Source organism: Fukomys damarensis, unplaced genomic scaffold (genome assembly GCF_012274545.1).
Source record: "Fukomys damarensis isolate Sample0158 unplaced genomic scaffold, DMR_v1.0_HiC HiC_scaffold_39, whole genome shotgun sequence".
Taxonomy (NCBI): domain Eukaryota; kingdom Metazoa; phylum Chordata; class Mammalia; order Rodentia; family Bathyergidae; genus Fukomys; species Fukomys damarensis.
Window position 1 is genome coordinate 70,227,308 of NW_022900951.1, and position 17,448 is coordinate 70,244,755.

The following is a 17,448-nucleotide window of genomic DNA, read 5'->3' on the forward strand; positions in this document are numbered from 1 at the left end:
AAGAGACCTAGAATAGCAAAAGCCATTTTAGGCAACAGACACATGGCACCAGGTGTAACAATTCCCAATTTGAAACTATACTACAAAGCCACTGTGATAAAAACAGCATGGTACTGGCAAAGAAATAGGCCTGAGGATCAGTGGAACAGACTGGAAGACACAAAAACAAATGCAGATGTACTCAGCTACCTCATCTTTGACAAAGGAGCTGACCATCCTCAGTGGAGGAAAGATAGCCTCTTTAATAAATGGTGTTGGAAAAACTGGATGTCAACCTGCCACAGATTAAAATTAGACCCTTATCTTTTGCCATGCACTAAATTAAAATCCAAGTGGATTAAAGATCTAAATATTGAAACAGAAACATTAAACTTGATGGAAGGTAAGTTAGGCAGAACTCTGGAAGACATTGGTATAATTTATTTTTTGTATCATTTTCTTAGTTTCCATTGCATTGATTTCTGCTCTAATCTTTATAATTTCCTCTCCTGTTCGAGCTTTGGGTTTTTCTAGCTCTTGTTTTTCTAGTAGTCTAAGATTCATCGTTAGGTTGTTTATTTGAGCTCGCTCAGTTTTCCTAGTATGGGCATTCAGTGCTATGAATTCTCTGCATAGATCTGCATTCATTGTGTCCCACAAATTCCTGAATGTTATATTGGTATTTTCATTTATTTGTAAAAACTGTGTAATTTATTCTTTAATGTCCTGCAAGATCCATTGATTGCTCAGGAGTGTGTTGTTCAATTTCCATGTGTGTGTGAAGTTCCTATGGTTTCTTGTGCTATTGATCTCCAGCTTGATTGCACTATGATCTGATGCTATACAGGGGATACCTTTTATTGTTTTGCATTTATTCAGATCTTTTCTGTGAGCTAGTATGTGTTCTATCTTGGAGAATGACCCACGTGCAGCCAGAAAGAATGCATATTCTGATTCTGTGTGGTGGAACAGTCTATGGATGTCTAATAAGTCCATGCATTCAAAAGCTTGGTTCACTTCTAGTATTTCATTGTTGATTTTTTGTCTAGATGATCTGTCTATTTGTATTATTGGGGTATTTAGATCCCCCACTAAAATTGTACTAGTGCTTATTTGGTTTTTGACGTTAATTAATATTTGTTTTAAATAGTTGGGGGCATTAATATTTGGTGCATATATGTTTATGATTGTCATCTCTTCCTATTGAATTATTCCCTTTGCAAGGATGTAATGGCCTTCTTTGTCTCTCTTAGTGAATTTTGGTCTGAAATTTACTTTGCAAATAACATTGTTACCTCTGCTTTTTTCTGTGCTCCTGTCTCATGGATAATTATTTTCCATCCTTTTACTTTCAGTCTATGGGCTTCTTTTTGCACTAGGTGTGTTTCTTGTATATAACATATTGTTGGATTTTGCTTCTTAATCTATTCTGCCAGTCTATTTCTCTTGATTGGTGAATTGAGGCCATTGACATTGACAGTTATAACTAATATGTACTGACTTATTAGTGTCATTTTATTGTCCTTTTGTTGACTCTTTTTACTTTTCCCCCCCCTCTCCTTTTAGTTTCTTGCCTTCAGTATTTGATTTGATCTATTGGGCCTCATGGTGTTGTGACCTTCATTGTCTTTTTCTAGGCTATTGTTTAGAATTCCTTGTAGTACTGGTTTGGTGTTCATGAAGTTTCTCAGGTGGTCTTTGTCAGGGAAGTATCTTATTTCCCCATCCATTTTTTTTAACTTAAATTAAATAGCATGATTTAATTTAGTTGCTGCTTAATCCTGAATCCTCAAGTTAAAAAATTATAATTAACTATTAACGTTAATGAATTCAAACCTTCCAGAAAGCAAGAATCTAAAAGGAAATGTTGGGCCAGGGATGTAGCTCAGTGCCACCACCTGCCTCGCATGCACAAAGTCCCAAGTTCAATCCCCAGTACCAAAAACAAACAAACAAAATAAATGTCCACCATCGTGACATGAACCAGACACGCTATGGCCTCTCCTGTGTCTGTCTGGGACACGCTAGACAGCAATGGAACAGAGACCTTGGAGGTTCTCAGTTTTATTCTAAGCACAAGTGTGTGACTGTCACTGCCTGCGGTCCTCCAGCAGGTACACGATGAGCTCATAAGTGGACAGCATGATGGCCGTGTTCGGGATCTTCCATACAAGCTGGGCGAAGAGCCCCCTGGAGAAGGCAAGGTAGCCCTCCTCGAGGAACACCAGGAGCGCCATCTGCACAAAGGATTTGTACTTGGTGCCCTCCTTTTGGAGCCCTGTCTTTATGATCTCGTGTGGATAAGCAATGCAGGAAGCACATCCCTTAGAAATAGCTGCAGCTGCCATGAGTCAAAACAAACTGGTGGAATTTTTCTCATTTCGTTTTGCAGGAGAAGCTAACGGAGCTTCTTTCAGGTACTTCTTTAAGCTCAAATAGATGGCAAAACAGATGATGGTTTCTGAGATGCCAGTGTAGGAGGAAGTCAGACCTCTGTAGAAGCCACAGACGCCCTAGGTCTGGTACACGTACTGCCCACACTGCAGTGTGTTCATCTGCTTGGAGCCCCTCACCTTCTGCTTTAGCAGCATCCGGGTCTTGACCATCCATATAGGATTCATTAAGGAATTTGTGACAAAAGCTGCAGAACCAGCAGAGATAATATGCACAGTATTGCTGTTAGGCATGAAAATGCCATTAAATTGCCCTTTGGCTTTGGAGTAACAGGCAAACTACAAAGCCCTTGAGGGTGCAACTCCAACCAAGTTTGGACCCAAGCCTCTAAACAGTGAGTTTGGTTCCTCCTTCTCCAGGATCGACCTGAGAACCTGCAGGAGCCCAGTTGTTACGGAGGCTGGTCTCACCACTCTGGCCCCAGTGATGGTCCCCAGGTGAACTTGTAGGTAATAGAAGGTACACAGAGCCAGCCGCAAGGACTGCAGCCTGGTCTTGATGACTTCCAGTGGACACGTGAAGATGGCACTGACCTTGCCCCCACACCCGCTGGTGAAGAGGTGAAGCAGCGTGTTCTCCTTCCGCTGGCTCCTGGTCGCCATGGCTCAAGGCCCGCCAGTGCTGCCTTTTGAGGGAAGAGAGAGGCCTCTGGATTCATTTGCCCCATGGTCATCAGGCAGCCGCCAGCTCCTCTTTGCACATGAGGGCCCGGTGCCCGGCTCCCTCCGCAGCGTGGCCACTGGCGCCTCACCAGCCTCTCTCCCCATCCATTTTGAAAGAGAGTTTTGCAGGATACATCAATCTAAATTGGAGGGTTTTTTTCTTTTAGGACTTAAAATATCTCACTCCATGCTCCCTTTGACCTAAGGGTTTGTGTTGAAAAGTCTGCTGTGATTCTGATGGACGTTTCTTTGCATGTGATTTTTTTTTTCTCTTGTTGCTTGTAGTATTTTGTTCTTCTGTTGGGTTTCTGGGATCTTGATTATTATATGTTTTGGTGTAAATTTTTTTTTGATCATGGCTAGTTGGATTTCTCTATGCCTCACTTATCTGTATGTCTAGTTCTTCCCTTCTGTCTGGGAAGTTTTCTGTCATTAATTCTTTGAACAGCTTCTTTAAGTCATTTGTATTTTCTCCTGCTAATTCATGGATTCCTATCAGTCTTATGTTATTCTTCCTTGCATCATCTAGGAATTGTTGGATAGATTTCTCATGATCCCTTACTGTTTTTAAGAGACCTCTCTTTTCACAGTCACTGACTGCAATCCTATCTTCTATATCTGCAATTCTATCTTTGCATTTTTTATTCTGTTGCAAACACTTTCTACAGAATTTTTAATATCCTGGATATCTGTTTGAGTCTGTTTTATGGATTCCATTTCTTTCCTCTGTTGGGCATTCAGTGCTTCCATTTCTTTCTTATGCTGGGTCTTCATGGCTTCTATCATGGTCTTGAGCTTATCTATTTTTTTGTCAGTTTCTATTCTTGAGTCTCAAATCCTGGTTCACTATCAGACTTTTCATCCTCCATTGCCCTACTGTTTTCCATTGGTGAACTGGAAGTCTGTCTTTGTGTCTTTCTTAAGTGTTTTCTCATTTTCATTTTTGCATTTGGGTTGTCCTTGGTTTAATTTCTGGATTATTACTTATATCTTCCTGATACAACTGTACATTAGCTTTTGATTCTCTATTGACTCATAGTCATTCTCATTTTCATATCAGAGAAAGCAACTCTTTAAATCAATCACAATCCTTTATCCCAATTGATACATTCAGCAGCACAATAGGATCAAGCACAACTTGCAAATTGATCACTTGTGGCAGTCACTAATCTATCACCTTTAAACCATGTGAATTAATTTAAAATCAATAAGCATCCCAAAATATGTTTCCAGTGAGTATGCTTTTCAATATAGCATCTTTACCATCTAGTATGGGTGCTTAGACAGAGTTAGGAAGAGAGGAGTAGATAAGTGAAAAAATTGGAGAATGTTTCAATTGAAGCAGAGGACATAGAATGACCATACATTCTTTACAAAACTATTAAATTCAAAAGGAACAGACAGAGTACAAGAATAAGGACAAGAATATATACCCTTAACAGTAACAGGGGCTCACCTTCCCTTGAAGTTACTGAGACATGAGTGAGGTAAAATGATAGGAGAAAAGAACATGAAGAAAAAAGAAAAAAGGATAAAAGAAGAAGTCAGAGTTGGGGCAGGAGCAGGAGCAGAAAGGGAGATAAGGGATAATATGGTGGAGCAAGACACTGAGCTGGAGAAAGAGGACTGAAAAAAGAAAGAAATTGCAGGGTGGAATGAGTAAAAGAAAAAAAAAGAATCTGAAGGGCCTCTTTCAGACTATGTCTCTGCTGTCATAATATACCACATGCACAGCCATGTGCAGAACCAAGTCCTCTGATCTCAGCTAGCAAATGGCAGATCCCTGCGACTCAGACTGACCTCAGGCCACAAGGCCCGAATTGAGTTCCCCAACCTGCAGGGTTGAACTCCACACAGTTCCATTACAGGTTTCCCCAGCCCTTTCTTTAAAGATGTTCAAAGTTTTGAGGTCAGAAAAATACCTGTTATGACCATCTATGCCTCTGCAGAGTGCGTCCAAGGATTGGCCCAATCAGGAAGTCTGAGAGTGGGGGTGGAATGGAGGGTGCACCTGCCTTCCTTGCTAGAGCTCATGGAAGAGCAGGCAGGGGAGGGCCCACCTACCATGACCCAACAAATGGGCCCAAGCAGGCCAGTGGTAAAGATCTCAGGGCAGCCTTCCTCGTTGGAGCTGGTGGTGTGCAGGCAGGGGAGGGTGCAGATACCGGTTCTGCCGAATGGGCCTGTAAAAGCTTTTTAATAGGAGGGGTTCCCAGTTATTGAATCTTTATGTTTCTCATACATTCTGGGTTTTGTGAATGAAGTATTTGCCAAATCCTATGTCCTTAAGGGCTCTACCTAGTCTCTCTTCCAGCAGATTAGTGGTTTTGTTTTAATATTTGGGTCTTTGACCCACTTTAATTTTATGTTAGAGCACAGTGAGTGACTTTGATCTAGCTTTAGTCTTTGGCATGTACAAAGCCAAAGTTTTTGTGGAACCATTTATGACAGAGGATATCTGTTTTTTCCAGTGAATGTGTTTAGCCCATTTGTCAAAAACAAACAAACAAACAAACAAACAAAAAAACGATGGCTGGGTATATTTGGGGTACTTTCTTCATCTTCTAGATTGTTCCATTAATCATCAGGACTGTGCTTTTGTTTTTTGACAGTGACACACTCTTCTTAACACAGAAGCTCTGTAGTATAATTTCTCTCTCACACTGCATTTATTGGTACTTTATAGGTATAGAGTAGAGTTACTTTCATCATTGGGGACTTGAACCTGTACATGACACATCTTGGTTCTCATTTTTTCCCCTTACCACTGCCCCTCCCTTCACCCCCTTCTCCCTTCCCTATTTACAAAAACTTTATTTCCGTTTTTTAATTTTCTCTTTTTTTCCTTTTCCCTTATTCACTCTTCTCTCCCCTTCCCACTTCCCCCACACCTTTAGCCATTTTCTTCCTATTTCACATTGTCAATTATACCACTAGGATCTTATAATTATAGTTTTCACACCTGAGAAACTGTTTAGTATTTACACATGTGTGACTTATTTATTTCACCTGAGTAGAACCTGAATATGGATCCATTTTCCTATGAATGACTCTAGTTTCTCCAATCTTTATGACTGAGTAGTATTCCAATTTAGTAGAAAAACCATATCTTCTTTATCCAGTTTCCAACTAATGGGCAAATGGGTTGTTTCCAAGTTTTAGCTATTTCAAACTGTGCCGTTATAAACATGGATGTGCATATATCACTGTGGAATGATTCTTTTAATTCTTTGGGAAACATACCCACCAGAAGGATAGCTGGGTCAAATGGAACCTCCAATCCAAGTTATTTGAGGTATCTCCATATTGATTTCCATAGTGGTTGCAACAGTCTACACTCCCACCAGCAATGGAGAAGGGTTCCTTTCTCCACACAAACCCACCAACATTTGTTATTGTGTGATTTCTCGATAGCAGCCATTCTTTGTGGGGTGAGTTGGAATATCAGTGTTGTTTTCATCTGAATCTCTCAAATGACCAGTGAAGTGGAACATTTTTTCATAAATTTACTTGCTGCTTTTATTTCTTTGAGTAATGTCTGTTCATTTCGGATATCCATTTTTGAATTGGATATTTATATTTGGGAGGCCTGATTTTTTTGAGTTCTTTATATATTCTAGATAATAATTCACCTAAGGAGCAGCTGGAAAAACTGTTTTCCCATATTGTAGGTTGTCTCTTAGTTCTATTGATGGTTACTTTTACAGTGCAAAAACTTTCCAATATGACGAGATCCCAGTTGTTGATTCTTTGTGCTAGTTCCCTTGCTACTGAGGATTTGTTCATAAAGTCTTTTCCTATGGCAATGTCATCAAGAGTTCTCCCTAACTTACCTTCCAGAAAATTTAGTTTTCTTTTTCTTTAATATTTAGATTTTTAATCCACTTGTATTTTAGTGTAGTGCATGCTGAAAGATAAGGGCCTAATTTTAATCTTTGGCTGGTTGAAATACAGATTTTCCAACACCATTTTTTAAAAAGGCTATCTTTGCTCCAGTGAGGGTGGTCAGCTCCTTTGTCAAAGATTAGGTACCTGAGTACATCTGCAGTTGTCTCTGCATCTTCTGTTCTGTTCCATTGATTTCTTTGTCAATATCATGCTGTTTTTATCACAGTGGCTTTGCAGTATAGTTTCAAATTGGGAATTGGGAATTGTGATACCCCCTGCCATGTCTCTGTTGCCTAGAATGGCTTTTGTTATTCTAGGTCTCTTCTGTTTCCAAATAAATTTTTGGTTTATTTTCTCTAGTTCTGTGGAATACACTATTGGAAATTCCATCAGAATTGCATTGAATGTGTATAGCAGTTTTGATAGTATGGCCATTTTCACTATGTTGATTCTTCCTACCCAGGAGCAGGGGATATCTTTCCATTTTCTTATATCCTATTAAATATATTTTTTCAAAGTGCTGTTGTTTTCAGTGTAGATGTCCCTTCTTTCATTAGAATTTTTTCTAGATACTTCATTTTTTGGGATGCTATTGTGAAAGTAATTGTTTCCCTCATTTCTTTCTTGGTGAGTGTGTTATTTTTGTGAAAGAAAGCTACTGATTTTTAAGTGTTGACCTTGTATCCAGCTACACTACTAGAAGTGTCAATTAAGTCTAGAAGCCTTTTTGTGGAATTTTTTGGGTCTTCAATGTAGAGCATCATATCATCAGCAAATAATGACAGTTTAACTTCTTCTTTTCCTATCTTTATTGCTTTAATTTCTTTCTCATTTCTAAATGCTCTGGCTAATATTTCCATAACTATATTGAACAGGAGTGGTGATAGTGGGCATCTTTGTCTTGTTCCTGATTTTAAAGTGAAGGTTGTCAGTTTTTGTCCATTTAATATGATGGTGGCTGTTGGCTTTTCATATATAGCCTTTAGCAGGTTGAGATAAAGACCATCTTTTCCAGTTTTCTGCAGCGTTTTTATCATGAATAGGCATTGAATTTTGTCAAATGCTTTTTCTGCATCTATTGGGATGATCATATGGTTTTTGTCCTTGACTGTTAATATAGTGTATTACATTTATTGATTTACATATGTTAATCAATTCTTGCATCCCTGAAATAAACTCAACTTGGTCAGAGTGTATGATACTCTTGAGGACCCTTTGCATTCTGTTTGCCAGTATCTTATTAAGGATATTTGCATCCATGTTCATTAAGGAGATTCGCCTGTAGTTCTTTTTTGGGGGGTGGGGGGTTTACTCTTTTTCTGGTTTGGGAATTAAAGTAACACTTGCTTCCAGGAATGAAGTTGGAAGTATTGCTTCCATTACAATTTCACTGAAAAAATGAAAAAGTACTGGCAGTAGTTCTTCTTTAAATGTCTTGTAAATATCAGAATGAATCCATCAGGACCTGGGCTTTTCTTCATTGCTAAAAGTTTAATTACATTTTCAATTTCATCTGTTGTGATTGGTGCATCCAGAAATTTTATCTTCTTCATTCATCTTTTTTAACTCATAAGTATAAATAAATCTGTCCACTTCTGTGTTTTCCATTTTATTAGAGTACCGGTTCTCAGAGTAAGTACTGATCTTCCTCTGGACTTCTGCTAGATTTTGTGACTTCACCTTTTTCTTCCCTAATTGCATGGATCTTTCCTTTTTTTTGAAAAGGTTATCTAAGGGTTTATGGATTTTATTTATTCTTTCTAAAAACCAACTTTTCAATTTATTGATTTTTTGGTATGGTTTTCTTAGTTTCCATTGTATTGATTTCTGCTCTGATCTTCACAATTTCCTGCCTTATATGAGCTTTGGGTTTTTCTTGCTCTTCTTTTTCTAGGAACCTAAGATTCAGCATTAGGTTGTTTATTTGAGCTCTCTCTATTTTCTTAGTGTGAGCATTCATTGTTATGAATTTTCCACGTAGAACTGCTTTCATTGTGTCCCATAGATTCCTGTATGTTGTATTGGCATTATCATTTATTTGTAAAAAATGTCTAATTTCTTCTTTAATTTCCTCTGTGACCCATTGATTGTTCAGGAGAATTTTGTTCAATTTCCATGTATTTGTGAAGTTGTTATGCTTTCTTATGTTATTGATCTCCAGTGTAATTGCACTATGGTCTGATAATATACATGGGATAACTTTGATCCATTTGCATTTATTTAAATCTGTTTATGAGCTAGTATGTGGTCTATTTTGGAGAATGAGCCATGTGCACCTGAAAAGAATGTATATTCTGTTTTGGGGGGGTGGAACACTCTATAAACATCTAATAAGTCCTTATGTTGAAAAGCTTGGTTCAGTTCTAATATTTCACTGTTGAGTTTTGCCTAGATGATCTGTCTATTTGTGAAATTGGGGTATTTAGCTCCCCCTCTACAATTGTATAGTGTTTATTTAGTCTTTCATGTTGCTTAATATTTGTTTTATATAGTTGGTTGCATTAATATTTGGTGCATATATATTTATGATTGTCATCTCTTCCTCTCGAATTGTTCCCTTTACAACATGTAGTAGCCTTCTTTGTCTCTTTTAATCAGTTTTGGTTTGAAATTTTCTTTGTCTGTGAATAAGATAGCTACCCCTGCTTTTCTCTGGGTTCATGTCACATGGAGAACTGTTTTCTATCGTTTAACTTTCAGTCTATGAATTTCTTTGTGGATTAAATGTGTATCTTATATACAGCATATTGTAGAATTTTGGTTCTTAATCCATTCTGCCAGTCTATTTCTCTGGATTCTTAGAGTACATTGACATTGATGGTTTTAACTGATGAGTACTAACTTCTTGTCACTTTACTGTCTTGTTGTTGGCTCTTTTTAAATTTCCCCCTCTCCCTTTAGTTTCTTGCTTTGCCTAATTGATTTGCTCTGTTGGGCCTCATGGTGTTGTGACCTTCATTTTCTTTTTCTAGGATATTGTTTAGAATTGTTTGGAGTGCTGGTTTGGTATTCACGTAGTTTCTTGGGTGTTCTTTGTCATGGAAGTATCTTGTTTCCTCATCTATTTTGAAAGACAGTTTTGCAGGATGCATCAGCCTAGTTTGGAGGTTGTTTTCTTTTACAGTTTGAAATACCTCACTCCAGACTATCCTTGACATGAGTGTGTTGAAAAGTGTGCTGTGATTCTGATAGGTTTTCCTTTTGATGTGATTTGTTACTTTTCTCAAACTGCTTGTATGAATTTTTTCTTCTGTTGGGTTTCTTGACTGTTATATGTCTAGGTGTGGCTTTTTTTATCATGGATAATTGGAGTCCTATATGTCTCACTTTTTTGGGAAGTTTTATCTCATTAATTCTGTGAACAGCGTTTTTAATTTGTATTTTCTCCTGTTACTTTATGGATTCCTATCTATCTTATTTTATTCTTCTTTGCATCACCTAGGAGTTGTTGGATAGATTTCTCATGATCCCTTACTGTTTTTAGGAGACCTCTCTTTTCATGGTCATTGAATGCAACCCTATCTTCTATATCTGAAATTACATCTTCACTTCATTTATCCTGCAGAGAAAACTTTCATTAGAGTTTTTAATCTCCAGGATATCTGTTGGAAAATGTTTCATGGATTCCTTTTGTTTCCTGTGTTGAGTACTCATGGTTTCCATTTCTTTCTTAGGCTGGGTGTTCATGGCTTCTATTGTGGTCCTGAACCTATTTATTTTTTATCAGTTTGTGTTTCAGAGTCTCTAATCATGTCTTTCATTGTGCTCACCATCTCTGTAGTTATCTGAGAAATTATTTCTCTTTTGAATTTTTCTAGAGCTTGATTGATCTGTTTTGTTACTTCCTGTGCTATGAGTTCAGGGTGTCCTGGTGGTTGATTGTCAGACTCTACCTCATTACCCCTAGAGTTTGCCATTGGTGAACTGGAAGTCTGTCTTGCTAAAGTTTTTTGTATTTTTATTTTTGTGGTTGGGCTTTCCTTGGTTTAATTCATGGCTTATTACTTTGGTCTTCCTGACATAGTAGCTCTTTAACTTTTGAGTCTCTAATGACTCATAGACACTCCCCTTTTCATAATATCATAAAGGACCACTCATTAAATCAATCAGAATCCTTTAGCTCAATTGATATAATAAGCAACACAATAGCATCGAGCACAGCTTAAACATTGATTATTTGTGATATTTATTAAGCTATTACATTTAAACAATTTGAAATAAATCAAAATCAAGGAGCAGCCCAAAATATGTTTATAGTGAATGTACTCTTCAACATAGCAACATTACCCTTTAGGATGGGGACTTAGACAGAGTTAGTATGAAAGGAATAGATAGGTAGAAGAATTGGAGAAGGTTTCAAATGAAGCCAGAGGACACAGGATGAACTCTCAATCTTTAGCAAACTGTTGAACACAAGAGGTAATGACAGAGTGCAAGAACAAAGACAAGAGCAGAACAACTTAACTGTAATAGGGACTCACTTTCCTTTGAAACTAGTGACCCTTGAGTGAAGGAAAATAAAAGAAAAGAAAAGATGGAAAGAAGAAAAAACAAAATGAAGAAATCTGAATTAGGGCAAGAGTAGGAGTAGAAAGGGAGGTGAAGAATAATGTGGGGAAGCAAGAGTCTGAGTGGGATAAATAAGACAGAAAAAAAGAAAGTATTTGCAGAATGGAATGAGGAAAAGAAAGAAGAAAAATAATTTGATGAGCCTCTTTTAAGGTATATCTCTGCTGTCACAATAGAAAATGTGTGCAGCAATGTGCAGTCATTCAGTCTCAGCTTGCCAATGGCAGACCCCTGAGATTCTGGCTGAATTTAGGCTGCAGGGTCCAAATTGAGCTCCCTGACCTTCTGCAGGGTTGAACTCTTCAAGGTTCTACTACAGGTTCCCTCTGCCCTTTCTCTGAATATATTCAAAGTTCTAATGGAAAGTGATGATCCCTCTAATTTACCACCTATGGAGATCTGTTGTGCCTTTATTACAGTTGCTCACTTTTGTTATAACTTCTGGAGCTCATTAAAATGAACTTTATGACCAACTGTGTCTCTGCAGATTTAATCCAGGAACTAACACTCTCAGGAGGCCCGAGATCATGGTGGGGTAGGTGATATGTTGCAGAGGTGCTCTCATGGCAGACCCTATAGGATTATGGTATAATATTCATCCAAAAAGTCAAATACAGAGGAATGCAATAGATTTGTTCAAGCACAAGAGACCTGAAAAATCCAGCTGGGAGTCTGGATCCAAAAGCAATATCCCATACAAATCCAGCTGAAGGCCTAGGGTCCAAGACAATATCCTCCATGAATCCAGCCAGAGGCCTAGAGCCTGTGGCAATGTCTCATGCAAGTCCATGTTGAGAATCTGTACCAGGAAGGGTCAAAGGCCAGTAGTGAAATCTAGAAAGCTTGCCTGGCAGGTGAAATAATTTATGACACAAGAGTGAGGTATCTACACTGGAGCCAGGAAGTGATACTTAAGGCAAAGTTCAGAGCATCCCTGAGAACAACGATTAACAGTGAAGGTCCAAGCTCCCCCTCCAATGAGAACATCCAAGTTCACATCAGGCAAAGCAGCCATGGCAAGCTTCTCAAAGAAAGTCAACAGAAAATGATTTTCTCCTCCAGTTCTCTTTTTATGCAATTGGCAACATTCCCCAGGTGTGTCTTCCGTGTTCAGACAATGCTGATTCTGTTCAACTAGGCATTTCAAACCGACCATTAGTTAATCCTCCATAACTTTCCTCAGGTTTGTTATTCACTTGGTTGTTTTCATATCTTTCTATTGACTTTAATGAAAAAATTCTACAGAGTCTGGGGGAGAAAGAAATAGCAACAGAGCTGCTAAATTCAATCTGGTTATCTTTATACAACATTGTTGTATGCCAGAGGGATTTCAAATTTAACCAAATATCCTGATAGGTTTCTTCCCAGATGGTGGAAGCTAGAGTCAGGGGAATAAATGGGTACTCTGTGGCTGCCACCATCTTCTGAATATTGATGTTCTGCAACATAGAACCATGGAAAATTGAATCACCTAATGTTCAACACATTGAAATATTCCAAGAATATCTCTTAAAGCCCATGGATCTGAGTAAAATATCAATTTCCACTCTGCTATCAAGTTTGCTTAAATAAGGCAAATCAGCAGAGGGATGAGTGAGTTATTTTCATGTTTTGTAGTTTGAAAGGAATACATCATAATTCAATAAATAACTTGTTAGCTGCATGTGGCCAACTACTCTATCTTCAGGATGGTACTGTTTCTTTTACCAAACACTTGACTGATACAGAAATTACCCTTCTTTAATCAACTTCTGCTTATAAGTTCCAGAAATGTCTTTATTTCTCTGAGTTTGCAATCAAAAAGAAAAATAATAGCAAGTGTTTTATAATTCTAATCATATCCAATCTTATTATAAGATAAAAATTGTACATCTTTATTGGCTACCATTTATTGTCCTGTACATTTATACATTGTTCATGCATTAGTTTAGTATTTTTAGGTTGTACACCATCTGAATTGACAAGGACACCTAAAGTCCGCTCTTCTGGGTATATTGGATATGTTATTACATTGTTACTAAAATCATGATTTGTTAAAATGAACATTAGAAGTCATTCAACTTATCTGACTGTGAGTTTTATGCATAAACCATACTGTCCATATCACCCTATCTGCCCTGTATGTCATGGAACTTTTAGTAACACTGTTCTATTTTTGCTACTTTGGGTTCTTTTATTGATAATCTGTTCTTAATTAAGATATTGCTTTCTTGAACTGTAAACCCTCTCTTAATTTCTAATTAAAACAAAGTTGAAGCTTTCACCAAATGTTGCTAGAAGATTATTTACTTATTTATTTTGGGGGTACTTGGGATTGAACAAAATGAAAATAAAACTTCAAAATTTGCCAAAAACTATTAAATTTGGCATTGATTTCATGGATAATACACCAGAAGCAAAGAAAAAAGAAAGAAAAATTGATAATTTAGAGCAAAAATATAATTTTTTGTGCATCAAAGAACATTATCAACAAAGTGGATAGTCAGTGTGGGGAATGTGAGAAATTATTATTTTTATGTGAGAAATTATTTACAAGACATCTGATGAATTAATATTCAGTGTATACAAAGAACTTTTATAACTAGAAATATATAGAAAACACTCTTTAGAAATGAGGAGTTATTAAATAGATATTTGTCATACAAAAGTTGTAAGTGATCTTTTATTATTTTAAAATGTTCAGCATGATTCCAAAACTATATTTGTGATAGTAGGCATCCTTGTCTTGTTCATGTTCTAGAGAGAATATTTTAATTTTGACCATTTAATGTGACATTGGCTATTGGTTTCTCATAGATGGATTTTATCAGATAGTGATAAAATATTTTACTCCAATTTTCTGTATATTTTTTGTCATAAATGGATATTGCTTTTTGTCAATTGATTTTTCTCTGTGTATTGAGATGATTATGTAGTAGTTGTCCATGGATTTGTTACATTTATTGATTTGTGTATGTTGAACCATCTCTGCATCACTGGGGTGAAACCTATTTGGTTATGCTGTATAACTTTCTTGATAATTTGCTGCATTTTTTAACCAATATCTTAAGATTTTAGCATCTGTGTTCATGGAGGAGACTGGCCTGTTGTTCTCTTTTTCAGTTGGATTCTTCTCTGATTTGCATATTAGGATAATGCTTGCTTCCAGGAATATTATTGAGATGATTTTTTTCACTTTCAATTTCATTGAAGAATCTGAGGAGGAGTGAAATTAATTATTCTCTACATTTCTTTTACAATTAAGCATTGAATCCATCAGGACTTGGATTTTTCTCTGTGTGTATTTTATAACTCCTTCAATTTGTTTACTGTACTGAGTTACTTAGAATATTTGTCTTCTTGATTCAGGTTTGGTAATTTGTATGTATATAGAAATCTTAGAGTTCAATTGTTCAAAGTAAGTATTGACAATCTTCTGCATTCCTGCAGTATCTTTTGTGCTCTGATAATTTTTATTTGTAATTGCATGGGTTTGCATATTTTCTTTGCTAGTTCTGATAAGGTTCGCTAACGGCTTGTCTATTTTATTTAATCTTTTAAAGAACCAACTCAACTCATTGATTATTTGTATTGGTGTCTAGATTCAAATGCATTGATTTCTTCTCTGATCTTTATTTTTTATTTTTATTTTGCTTTTGAGACAGGGTATCACTATGTAGTTGAAGCCAGCCTTTGACTCACTATTAGCCCATCCTGGCCTCAGATTTGTGGCAATCTGCCAGCCTTAGCCTCTCAAGTTCTGAAATTACAGGGCTATGGCTGCTCTGATCTTTATTTCTGTCCTTTTCCAAACTTGGCATTTAATTTCCTTTTTCTGGAAACTTGAGGTTCAACATTAGGTCTTCTCTTTTTATTTTAGTTGTGTTTTATCCTTGTGAGAAAATTCACCACCACAAACTTCCCTCATAAGACTTCCTTTTCTGTGTTCCCTAACATCCAATATGTCATGCTGGTATTATCACTTATTTGTAGAAACTCTCTAATTTCTTCTTTAATTTCAGCTATGGCCCATTGGTTGTTCAATAGGATATCATTTAATTTTCAAATATATATGTTGTTTTGGGGTTTCTTATGCCATGCATTTCCAATTTCACTGCACTATGATCTGATATTATGCATGAGTTATTTTAAACTCCTTTGCATTTACTTAAGCATGTTCTATCAGCTAGGATTTGTTCTAGTTTGAAGAATGTCCCATGTGTTACTAAAAAGAAATTGCATTCTGTTGTTGGGTGGTACACTCTGTATCTATTAAGTTCATTAAGTCTAAGTTTTGATAAAGCTTTAACGTTTCTTTATTGATATTTTTGTCTACTTGATCTATTTTTGACAGTGATGAGTTAATGTTTCCCAGTATAATTGTATTAGTGCTTATCTAATCTTTCATATCACTTAGTGACTGTTTGCTGGTTGCCGTGGTATTTGGTTCACATATATTCATGATTCTTATATGTTCATATTGGGTGGTTACCGTATGAAGTATGTAGTGACCTTTTGCTCTTTTGATAAACCTGGGCTTGAAATCCACTTTGTCTACAGTTAAAATGGCTACTTTTTGTTTTTCTTGGTTTCTGTTGCATGGAATATTGTTTTCTATCTTTTGGTTTTTGTTATATGTATTTCATTTACAGTTAAATGTGTTCCTGTTATATACAGTATATTGTTGGATATTGGTTATTGATTTACTCTGCAAATCTGTTTCTTTTGATTGGTGATTGGAGACCATTTACATCAATGGTTATAACTGGTAGGCATGGACTTATTCTTGTCATTGTTATTTTCCTGTTTTTGATTGCCTTTCATTAGCTTCTATTCAACTTCTTGCCTTGTCTGGTGGTTTTGTTCTATTGAAATTTTTGGAAATGTAAAATTTTTGTATTTTTTTAGGATATCCTTTAGAACGTTTTGTAGTGTTAATTTTGTGGTCATGAATTTCTTCCGATATTCTTTATCATTGAAGCACCTTATTTCTCTTCAATTTTAAATGAATGTTTTGCAGGGTACACCAATCTGAGTTGGATGTTTCTTTAAGAATTGAGCTGGGCATGGTGGCACACACCTGTAATCCCAGCACTTGGGAGGCTGATGCAGGAGGATCTCTGTGAGTTCAAGACCAGCCTGGATTACATAGTGAGTTCCAGGTCACTCCTGACTACATAGTGAGATCCTGTCTCAAAAATTAAAAAAAAATTGAAATGCTCTCAGCTCTCCTTGTCTTAGGGTTTTGTGTTGTACAGTCTGCTTTGATTCTGATGGGCTTTTTTTATAGATGATTTACTTCTTTTCTCTAACAACTTTTAATATTCTCTTCTTGTGTTAAATTTCTGGAATCTTGAAAATTCTATGCCTTTGTGAAGATTTTTTTTTCCTTTCACTGCTAACTTGAATTCTCTATGCCTCACATATCTGTATGGTAAATTTTTTATGGCTGGCAAATTTTCTGTCATTACTTCCATGAACAACTTTTTAATGTCCATCATGCAATATTCTGATTTTTTATTGATTCCAATTACTCTTTTGTTATACTTTTTTGTATCATCTAACAAATAGGTGTTGGGTTGATTTTTCATTGTTCCTTTCTATTTTTATGAAATCTTTCATTTGATAATCTCTAACTGCAAGCCTATCCTTTACATCTAATAGTCTGTCCTAACATTTTCTGATTGCTTATACTTTCAGTAGAATTTTAATATCCTAAATATCTGTTTGAATCTGTTTCCAGTAGTCCAGTCCTTTCCTATGTTTGGCATTCATTTTTTTCATCTCTTGCATAAGTTCCTCATTTTTTTTATCTGTACCCTCTCTAGATTCACCAACCACGGCCTTCATTATGGTCATTATTGCATTAGTTGTCTGTGAAATTATTTCTGATTTGCTTTTTTTTGTGGAGAGTTAT

General features: G+C 36.5%; 1 pseudogene; it reads right to left on the reverse strand.

Moving 5' to 3' along the window:
• Positions 1-2,069: 2,069 nt before the first annotated feature.
• On the reverse strand, positions 2,070-3,035 carry LOC104850258 (annotated as a pseudogene).
• Between the last annotated feature and the right edge of the window lie 14,413 nt (positions 3,036-17,448).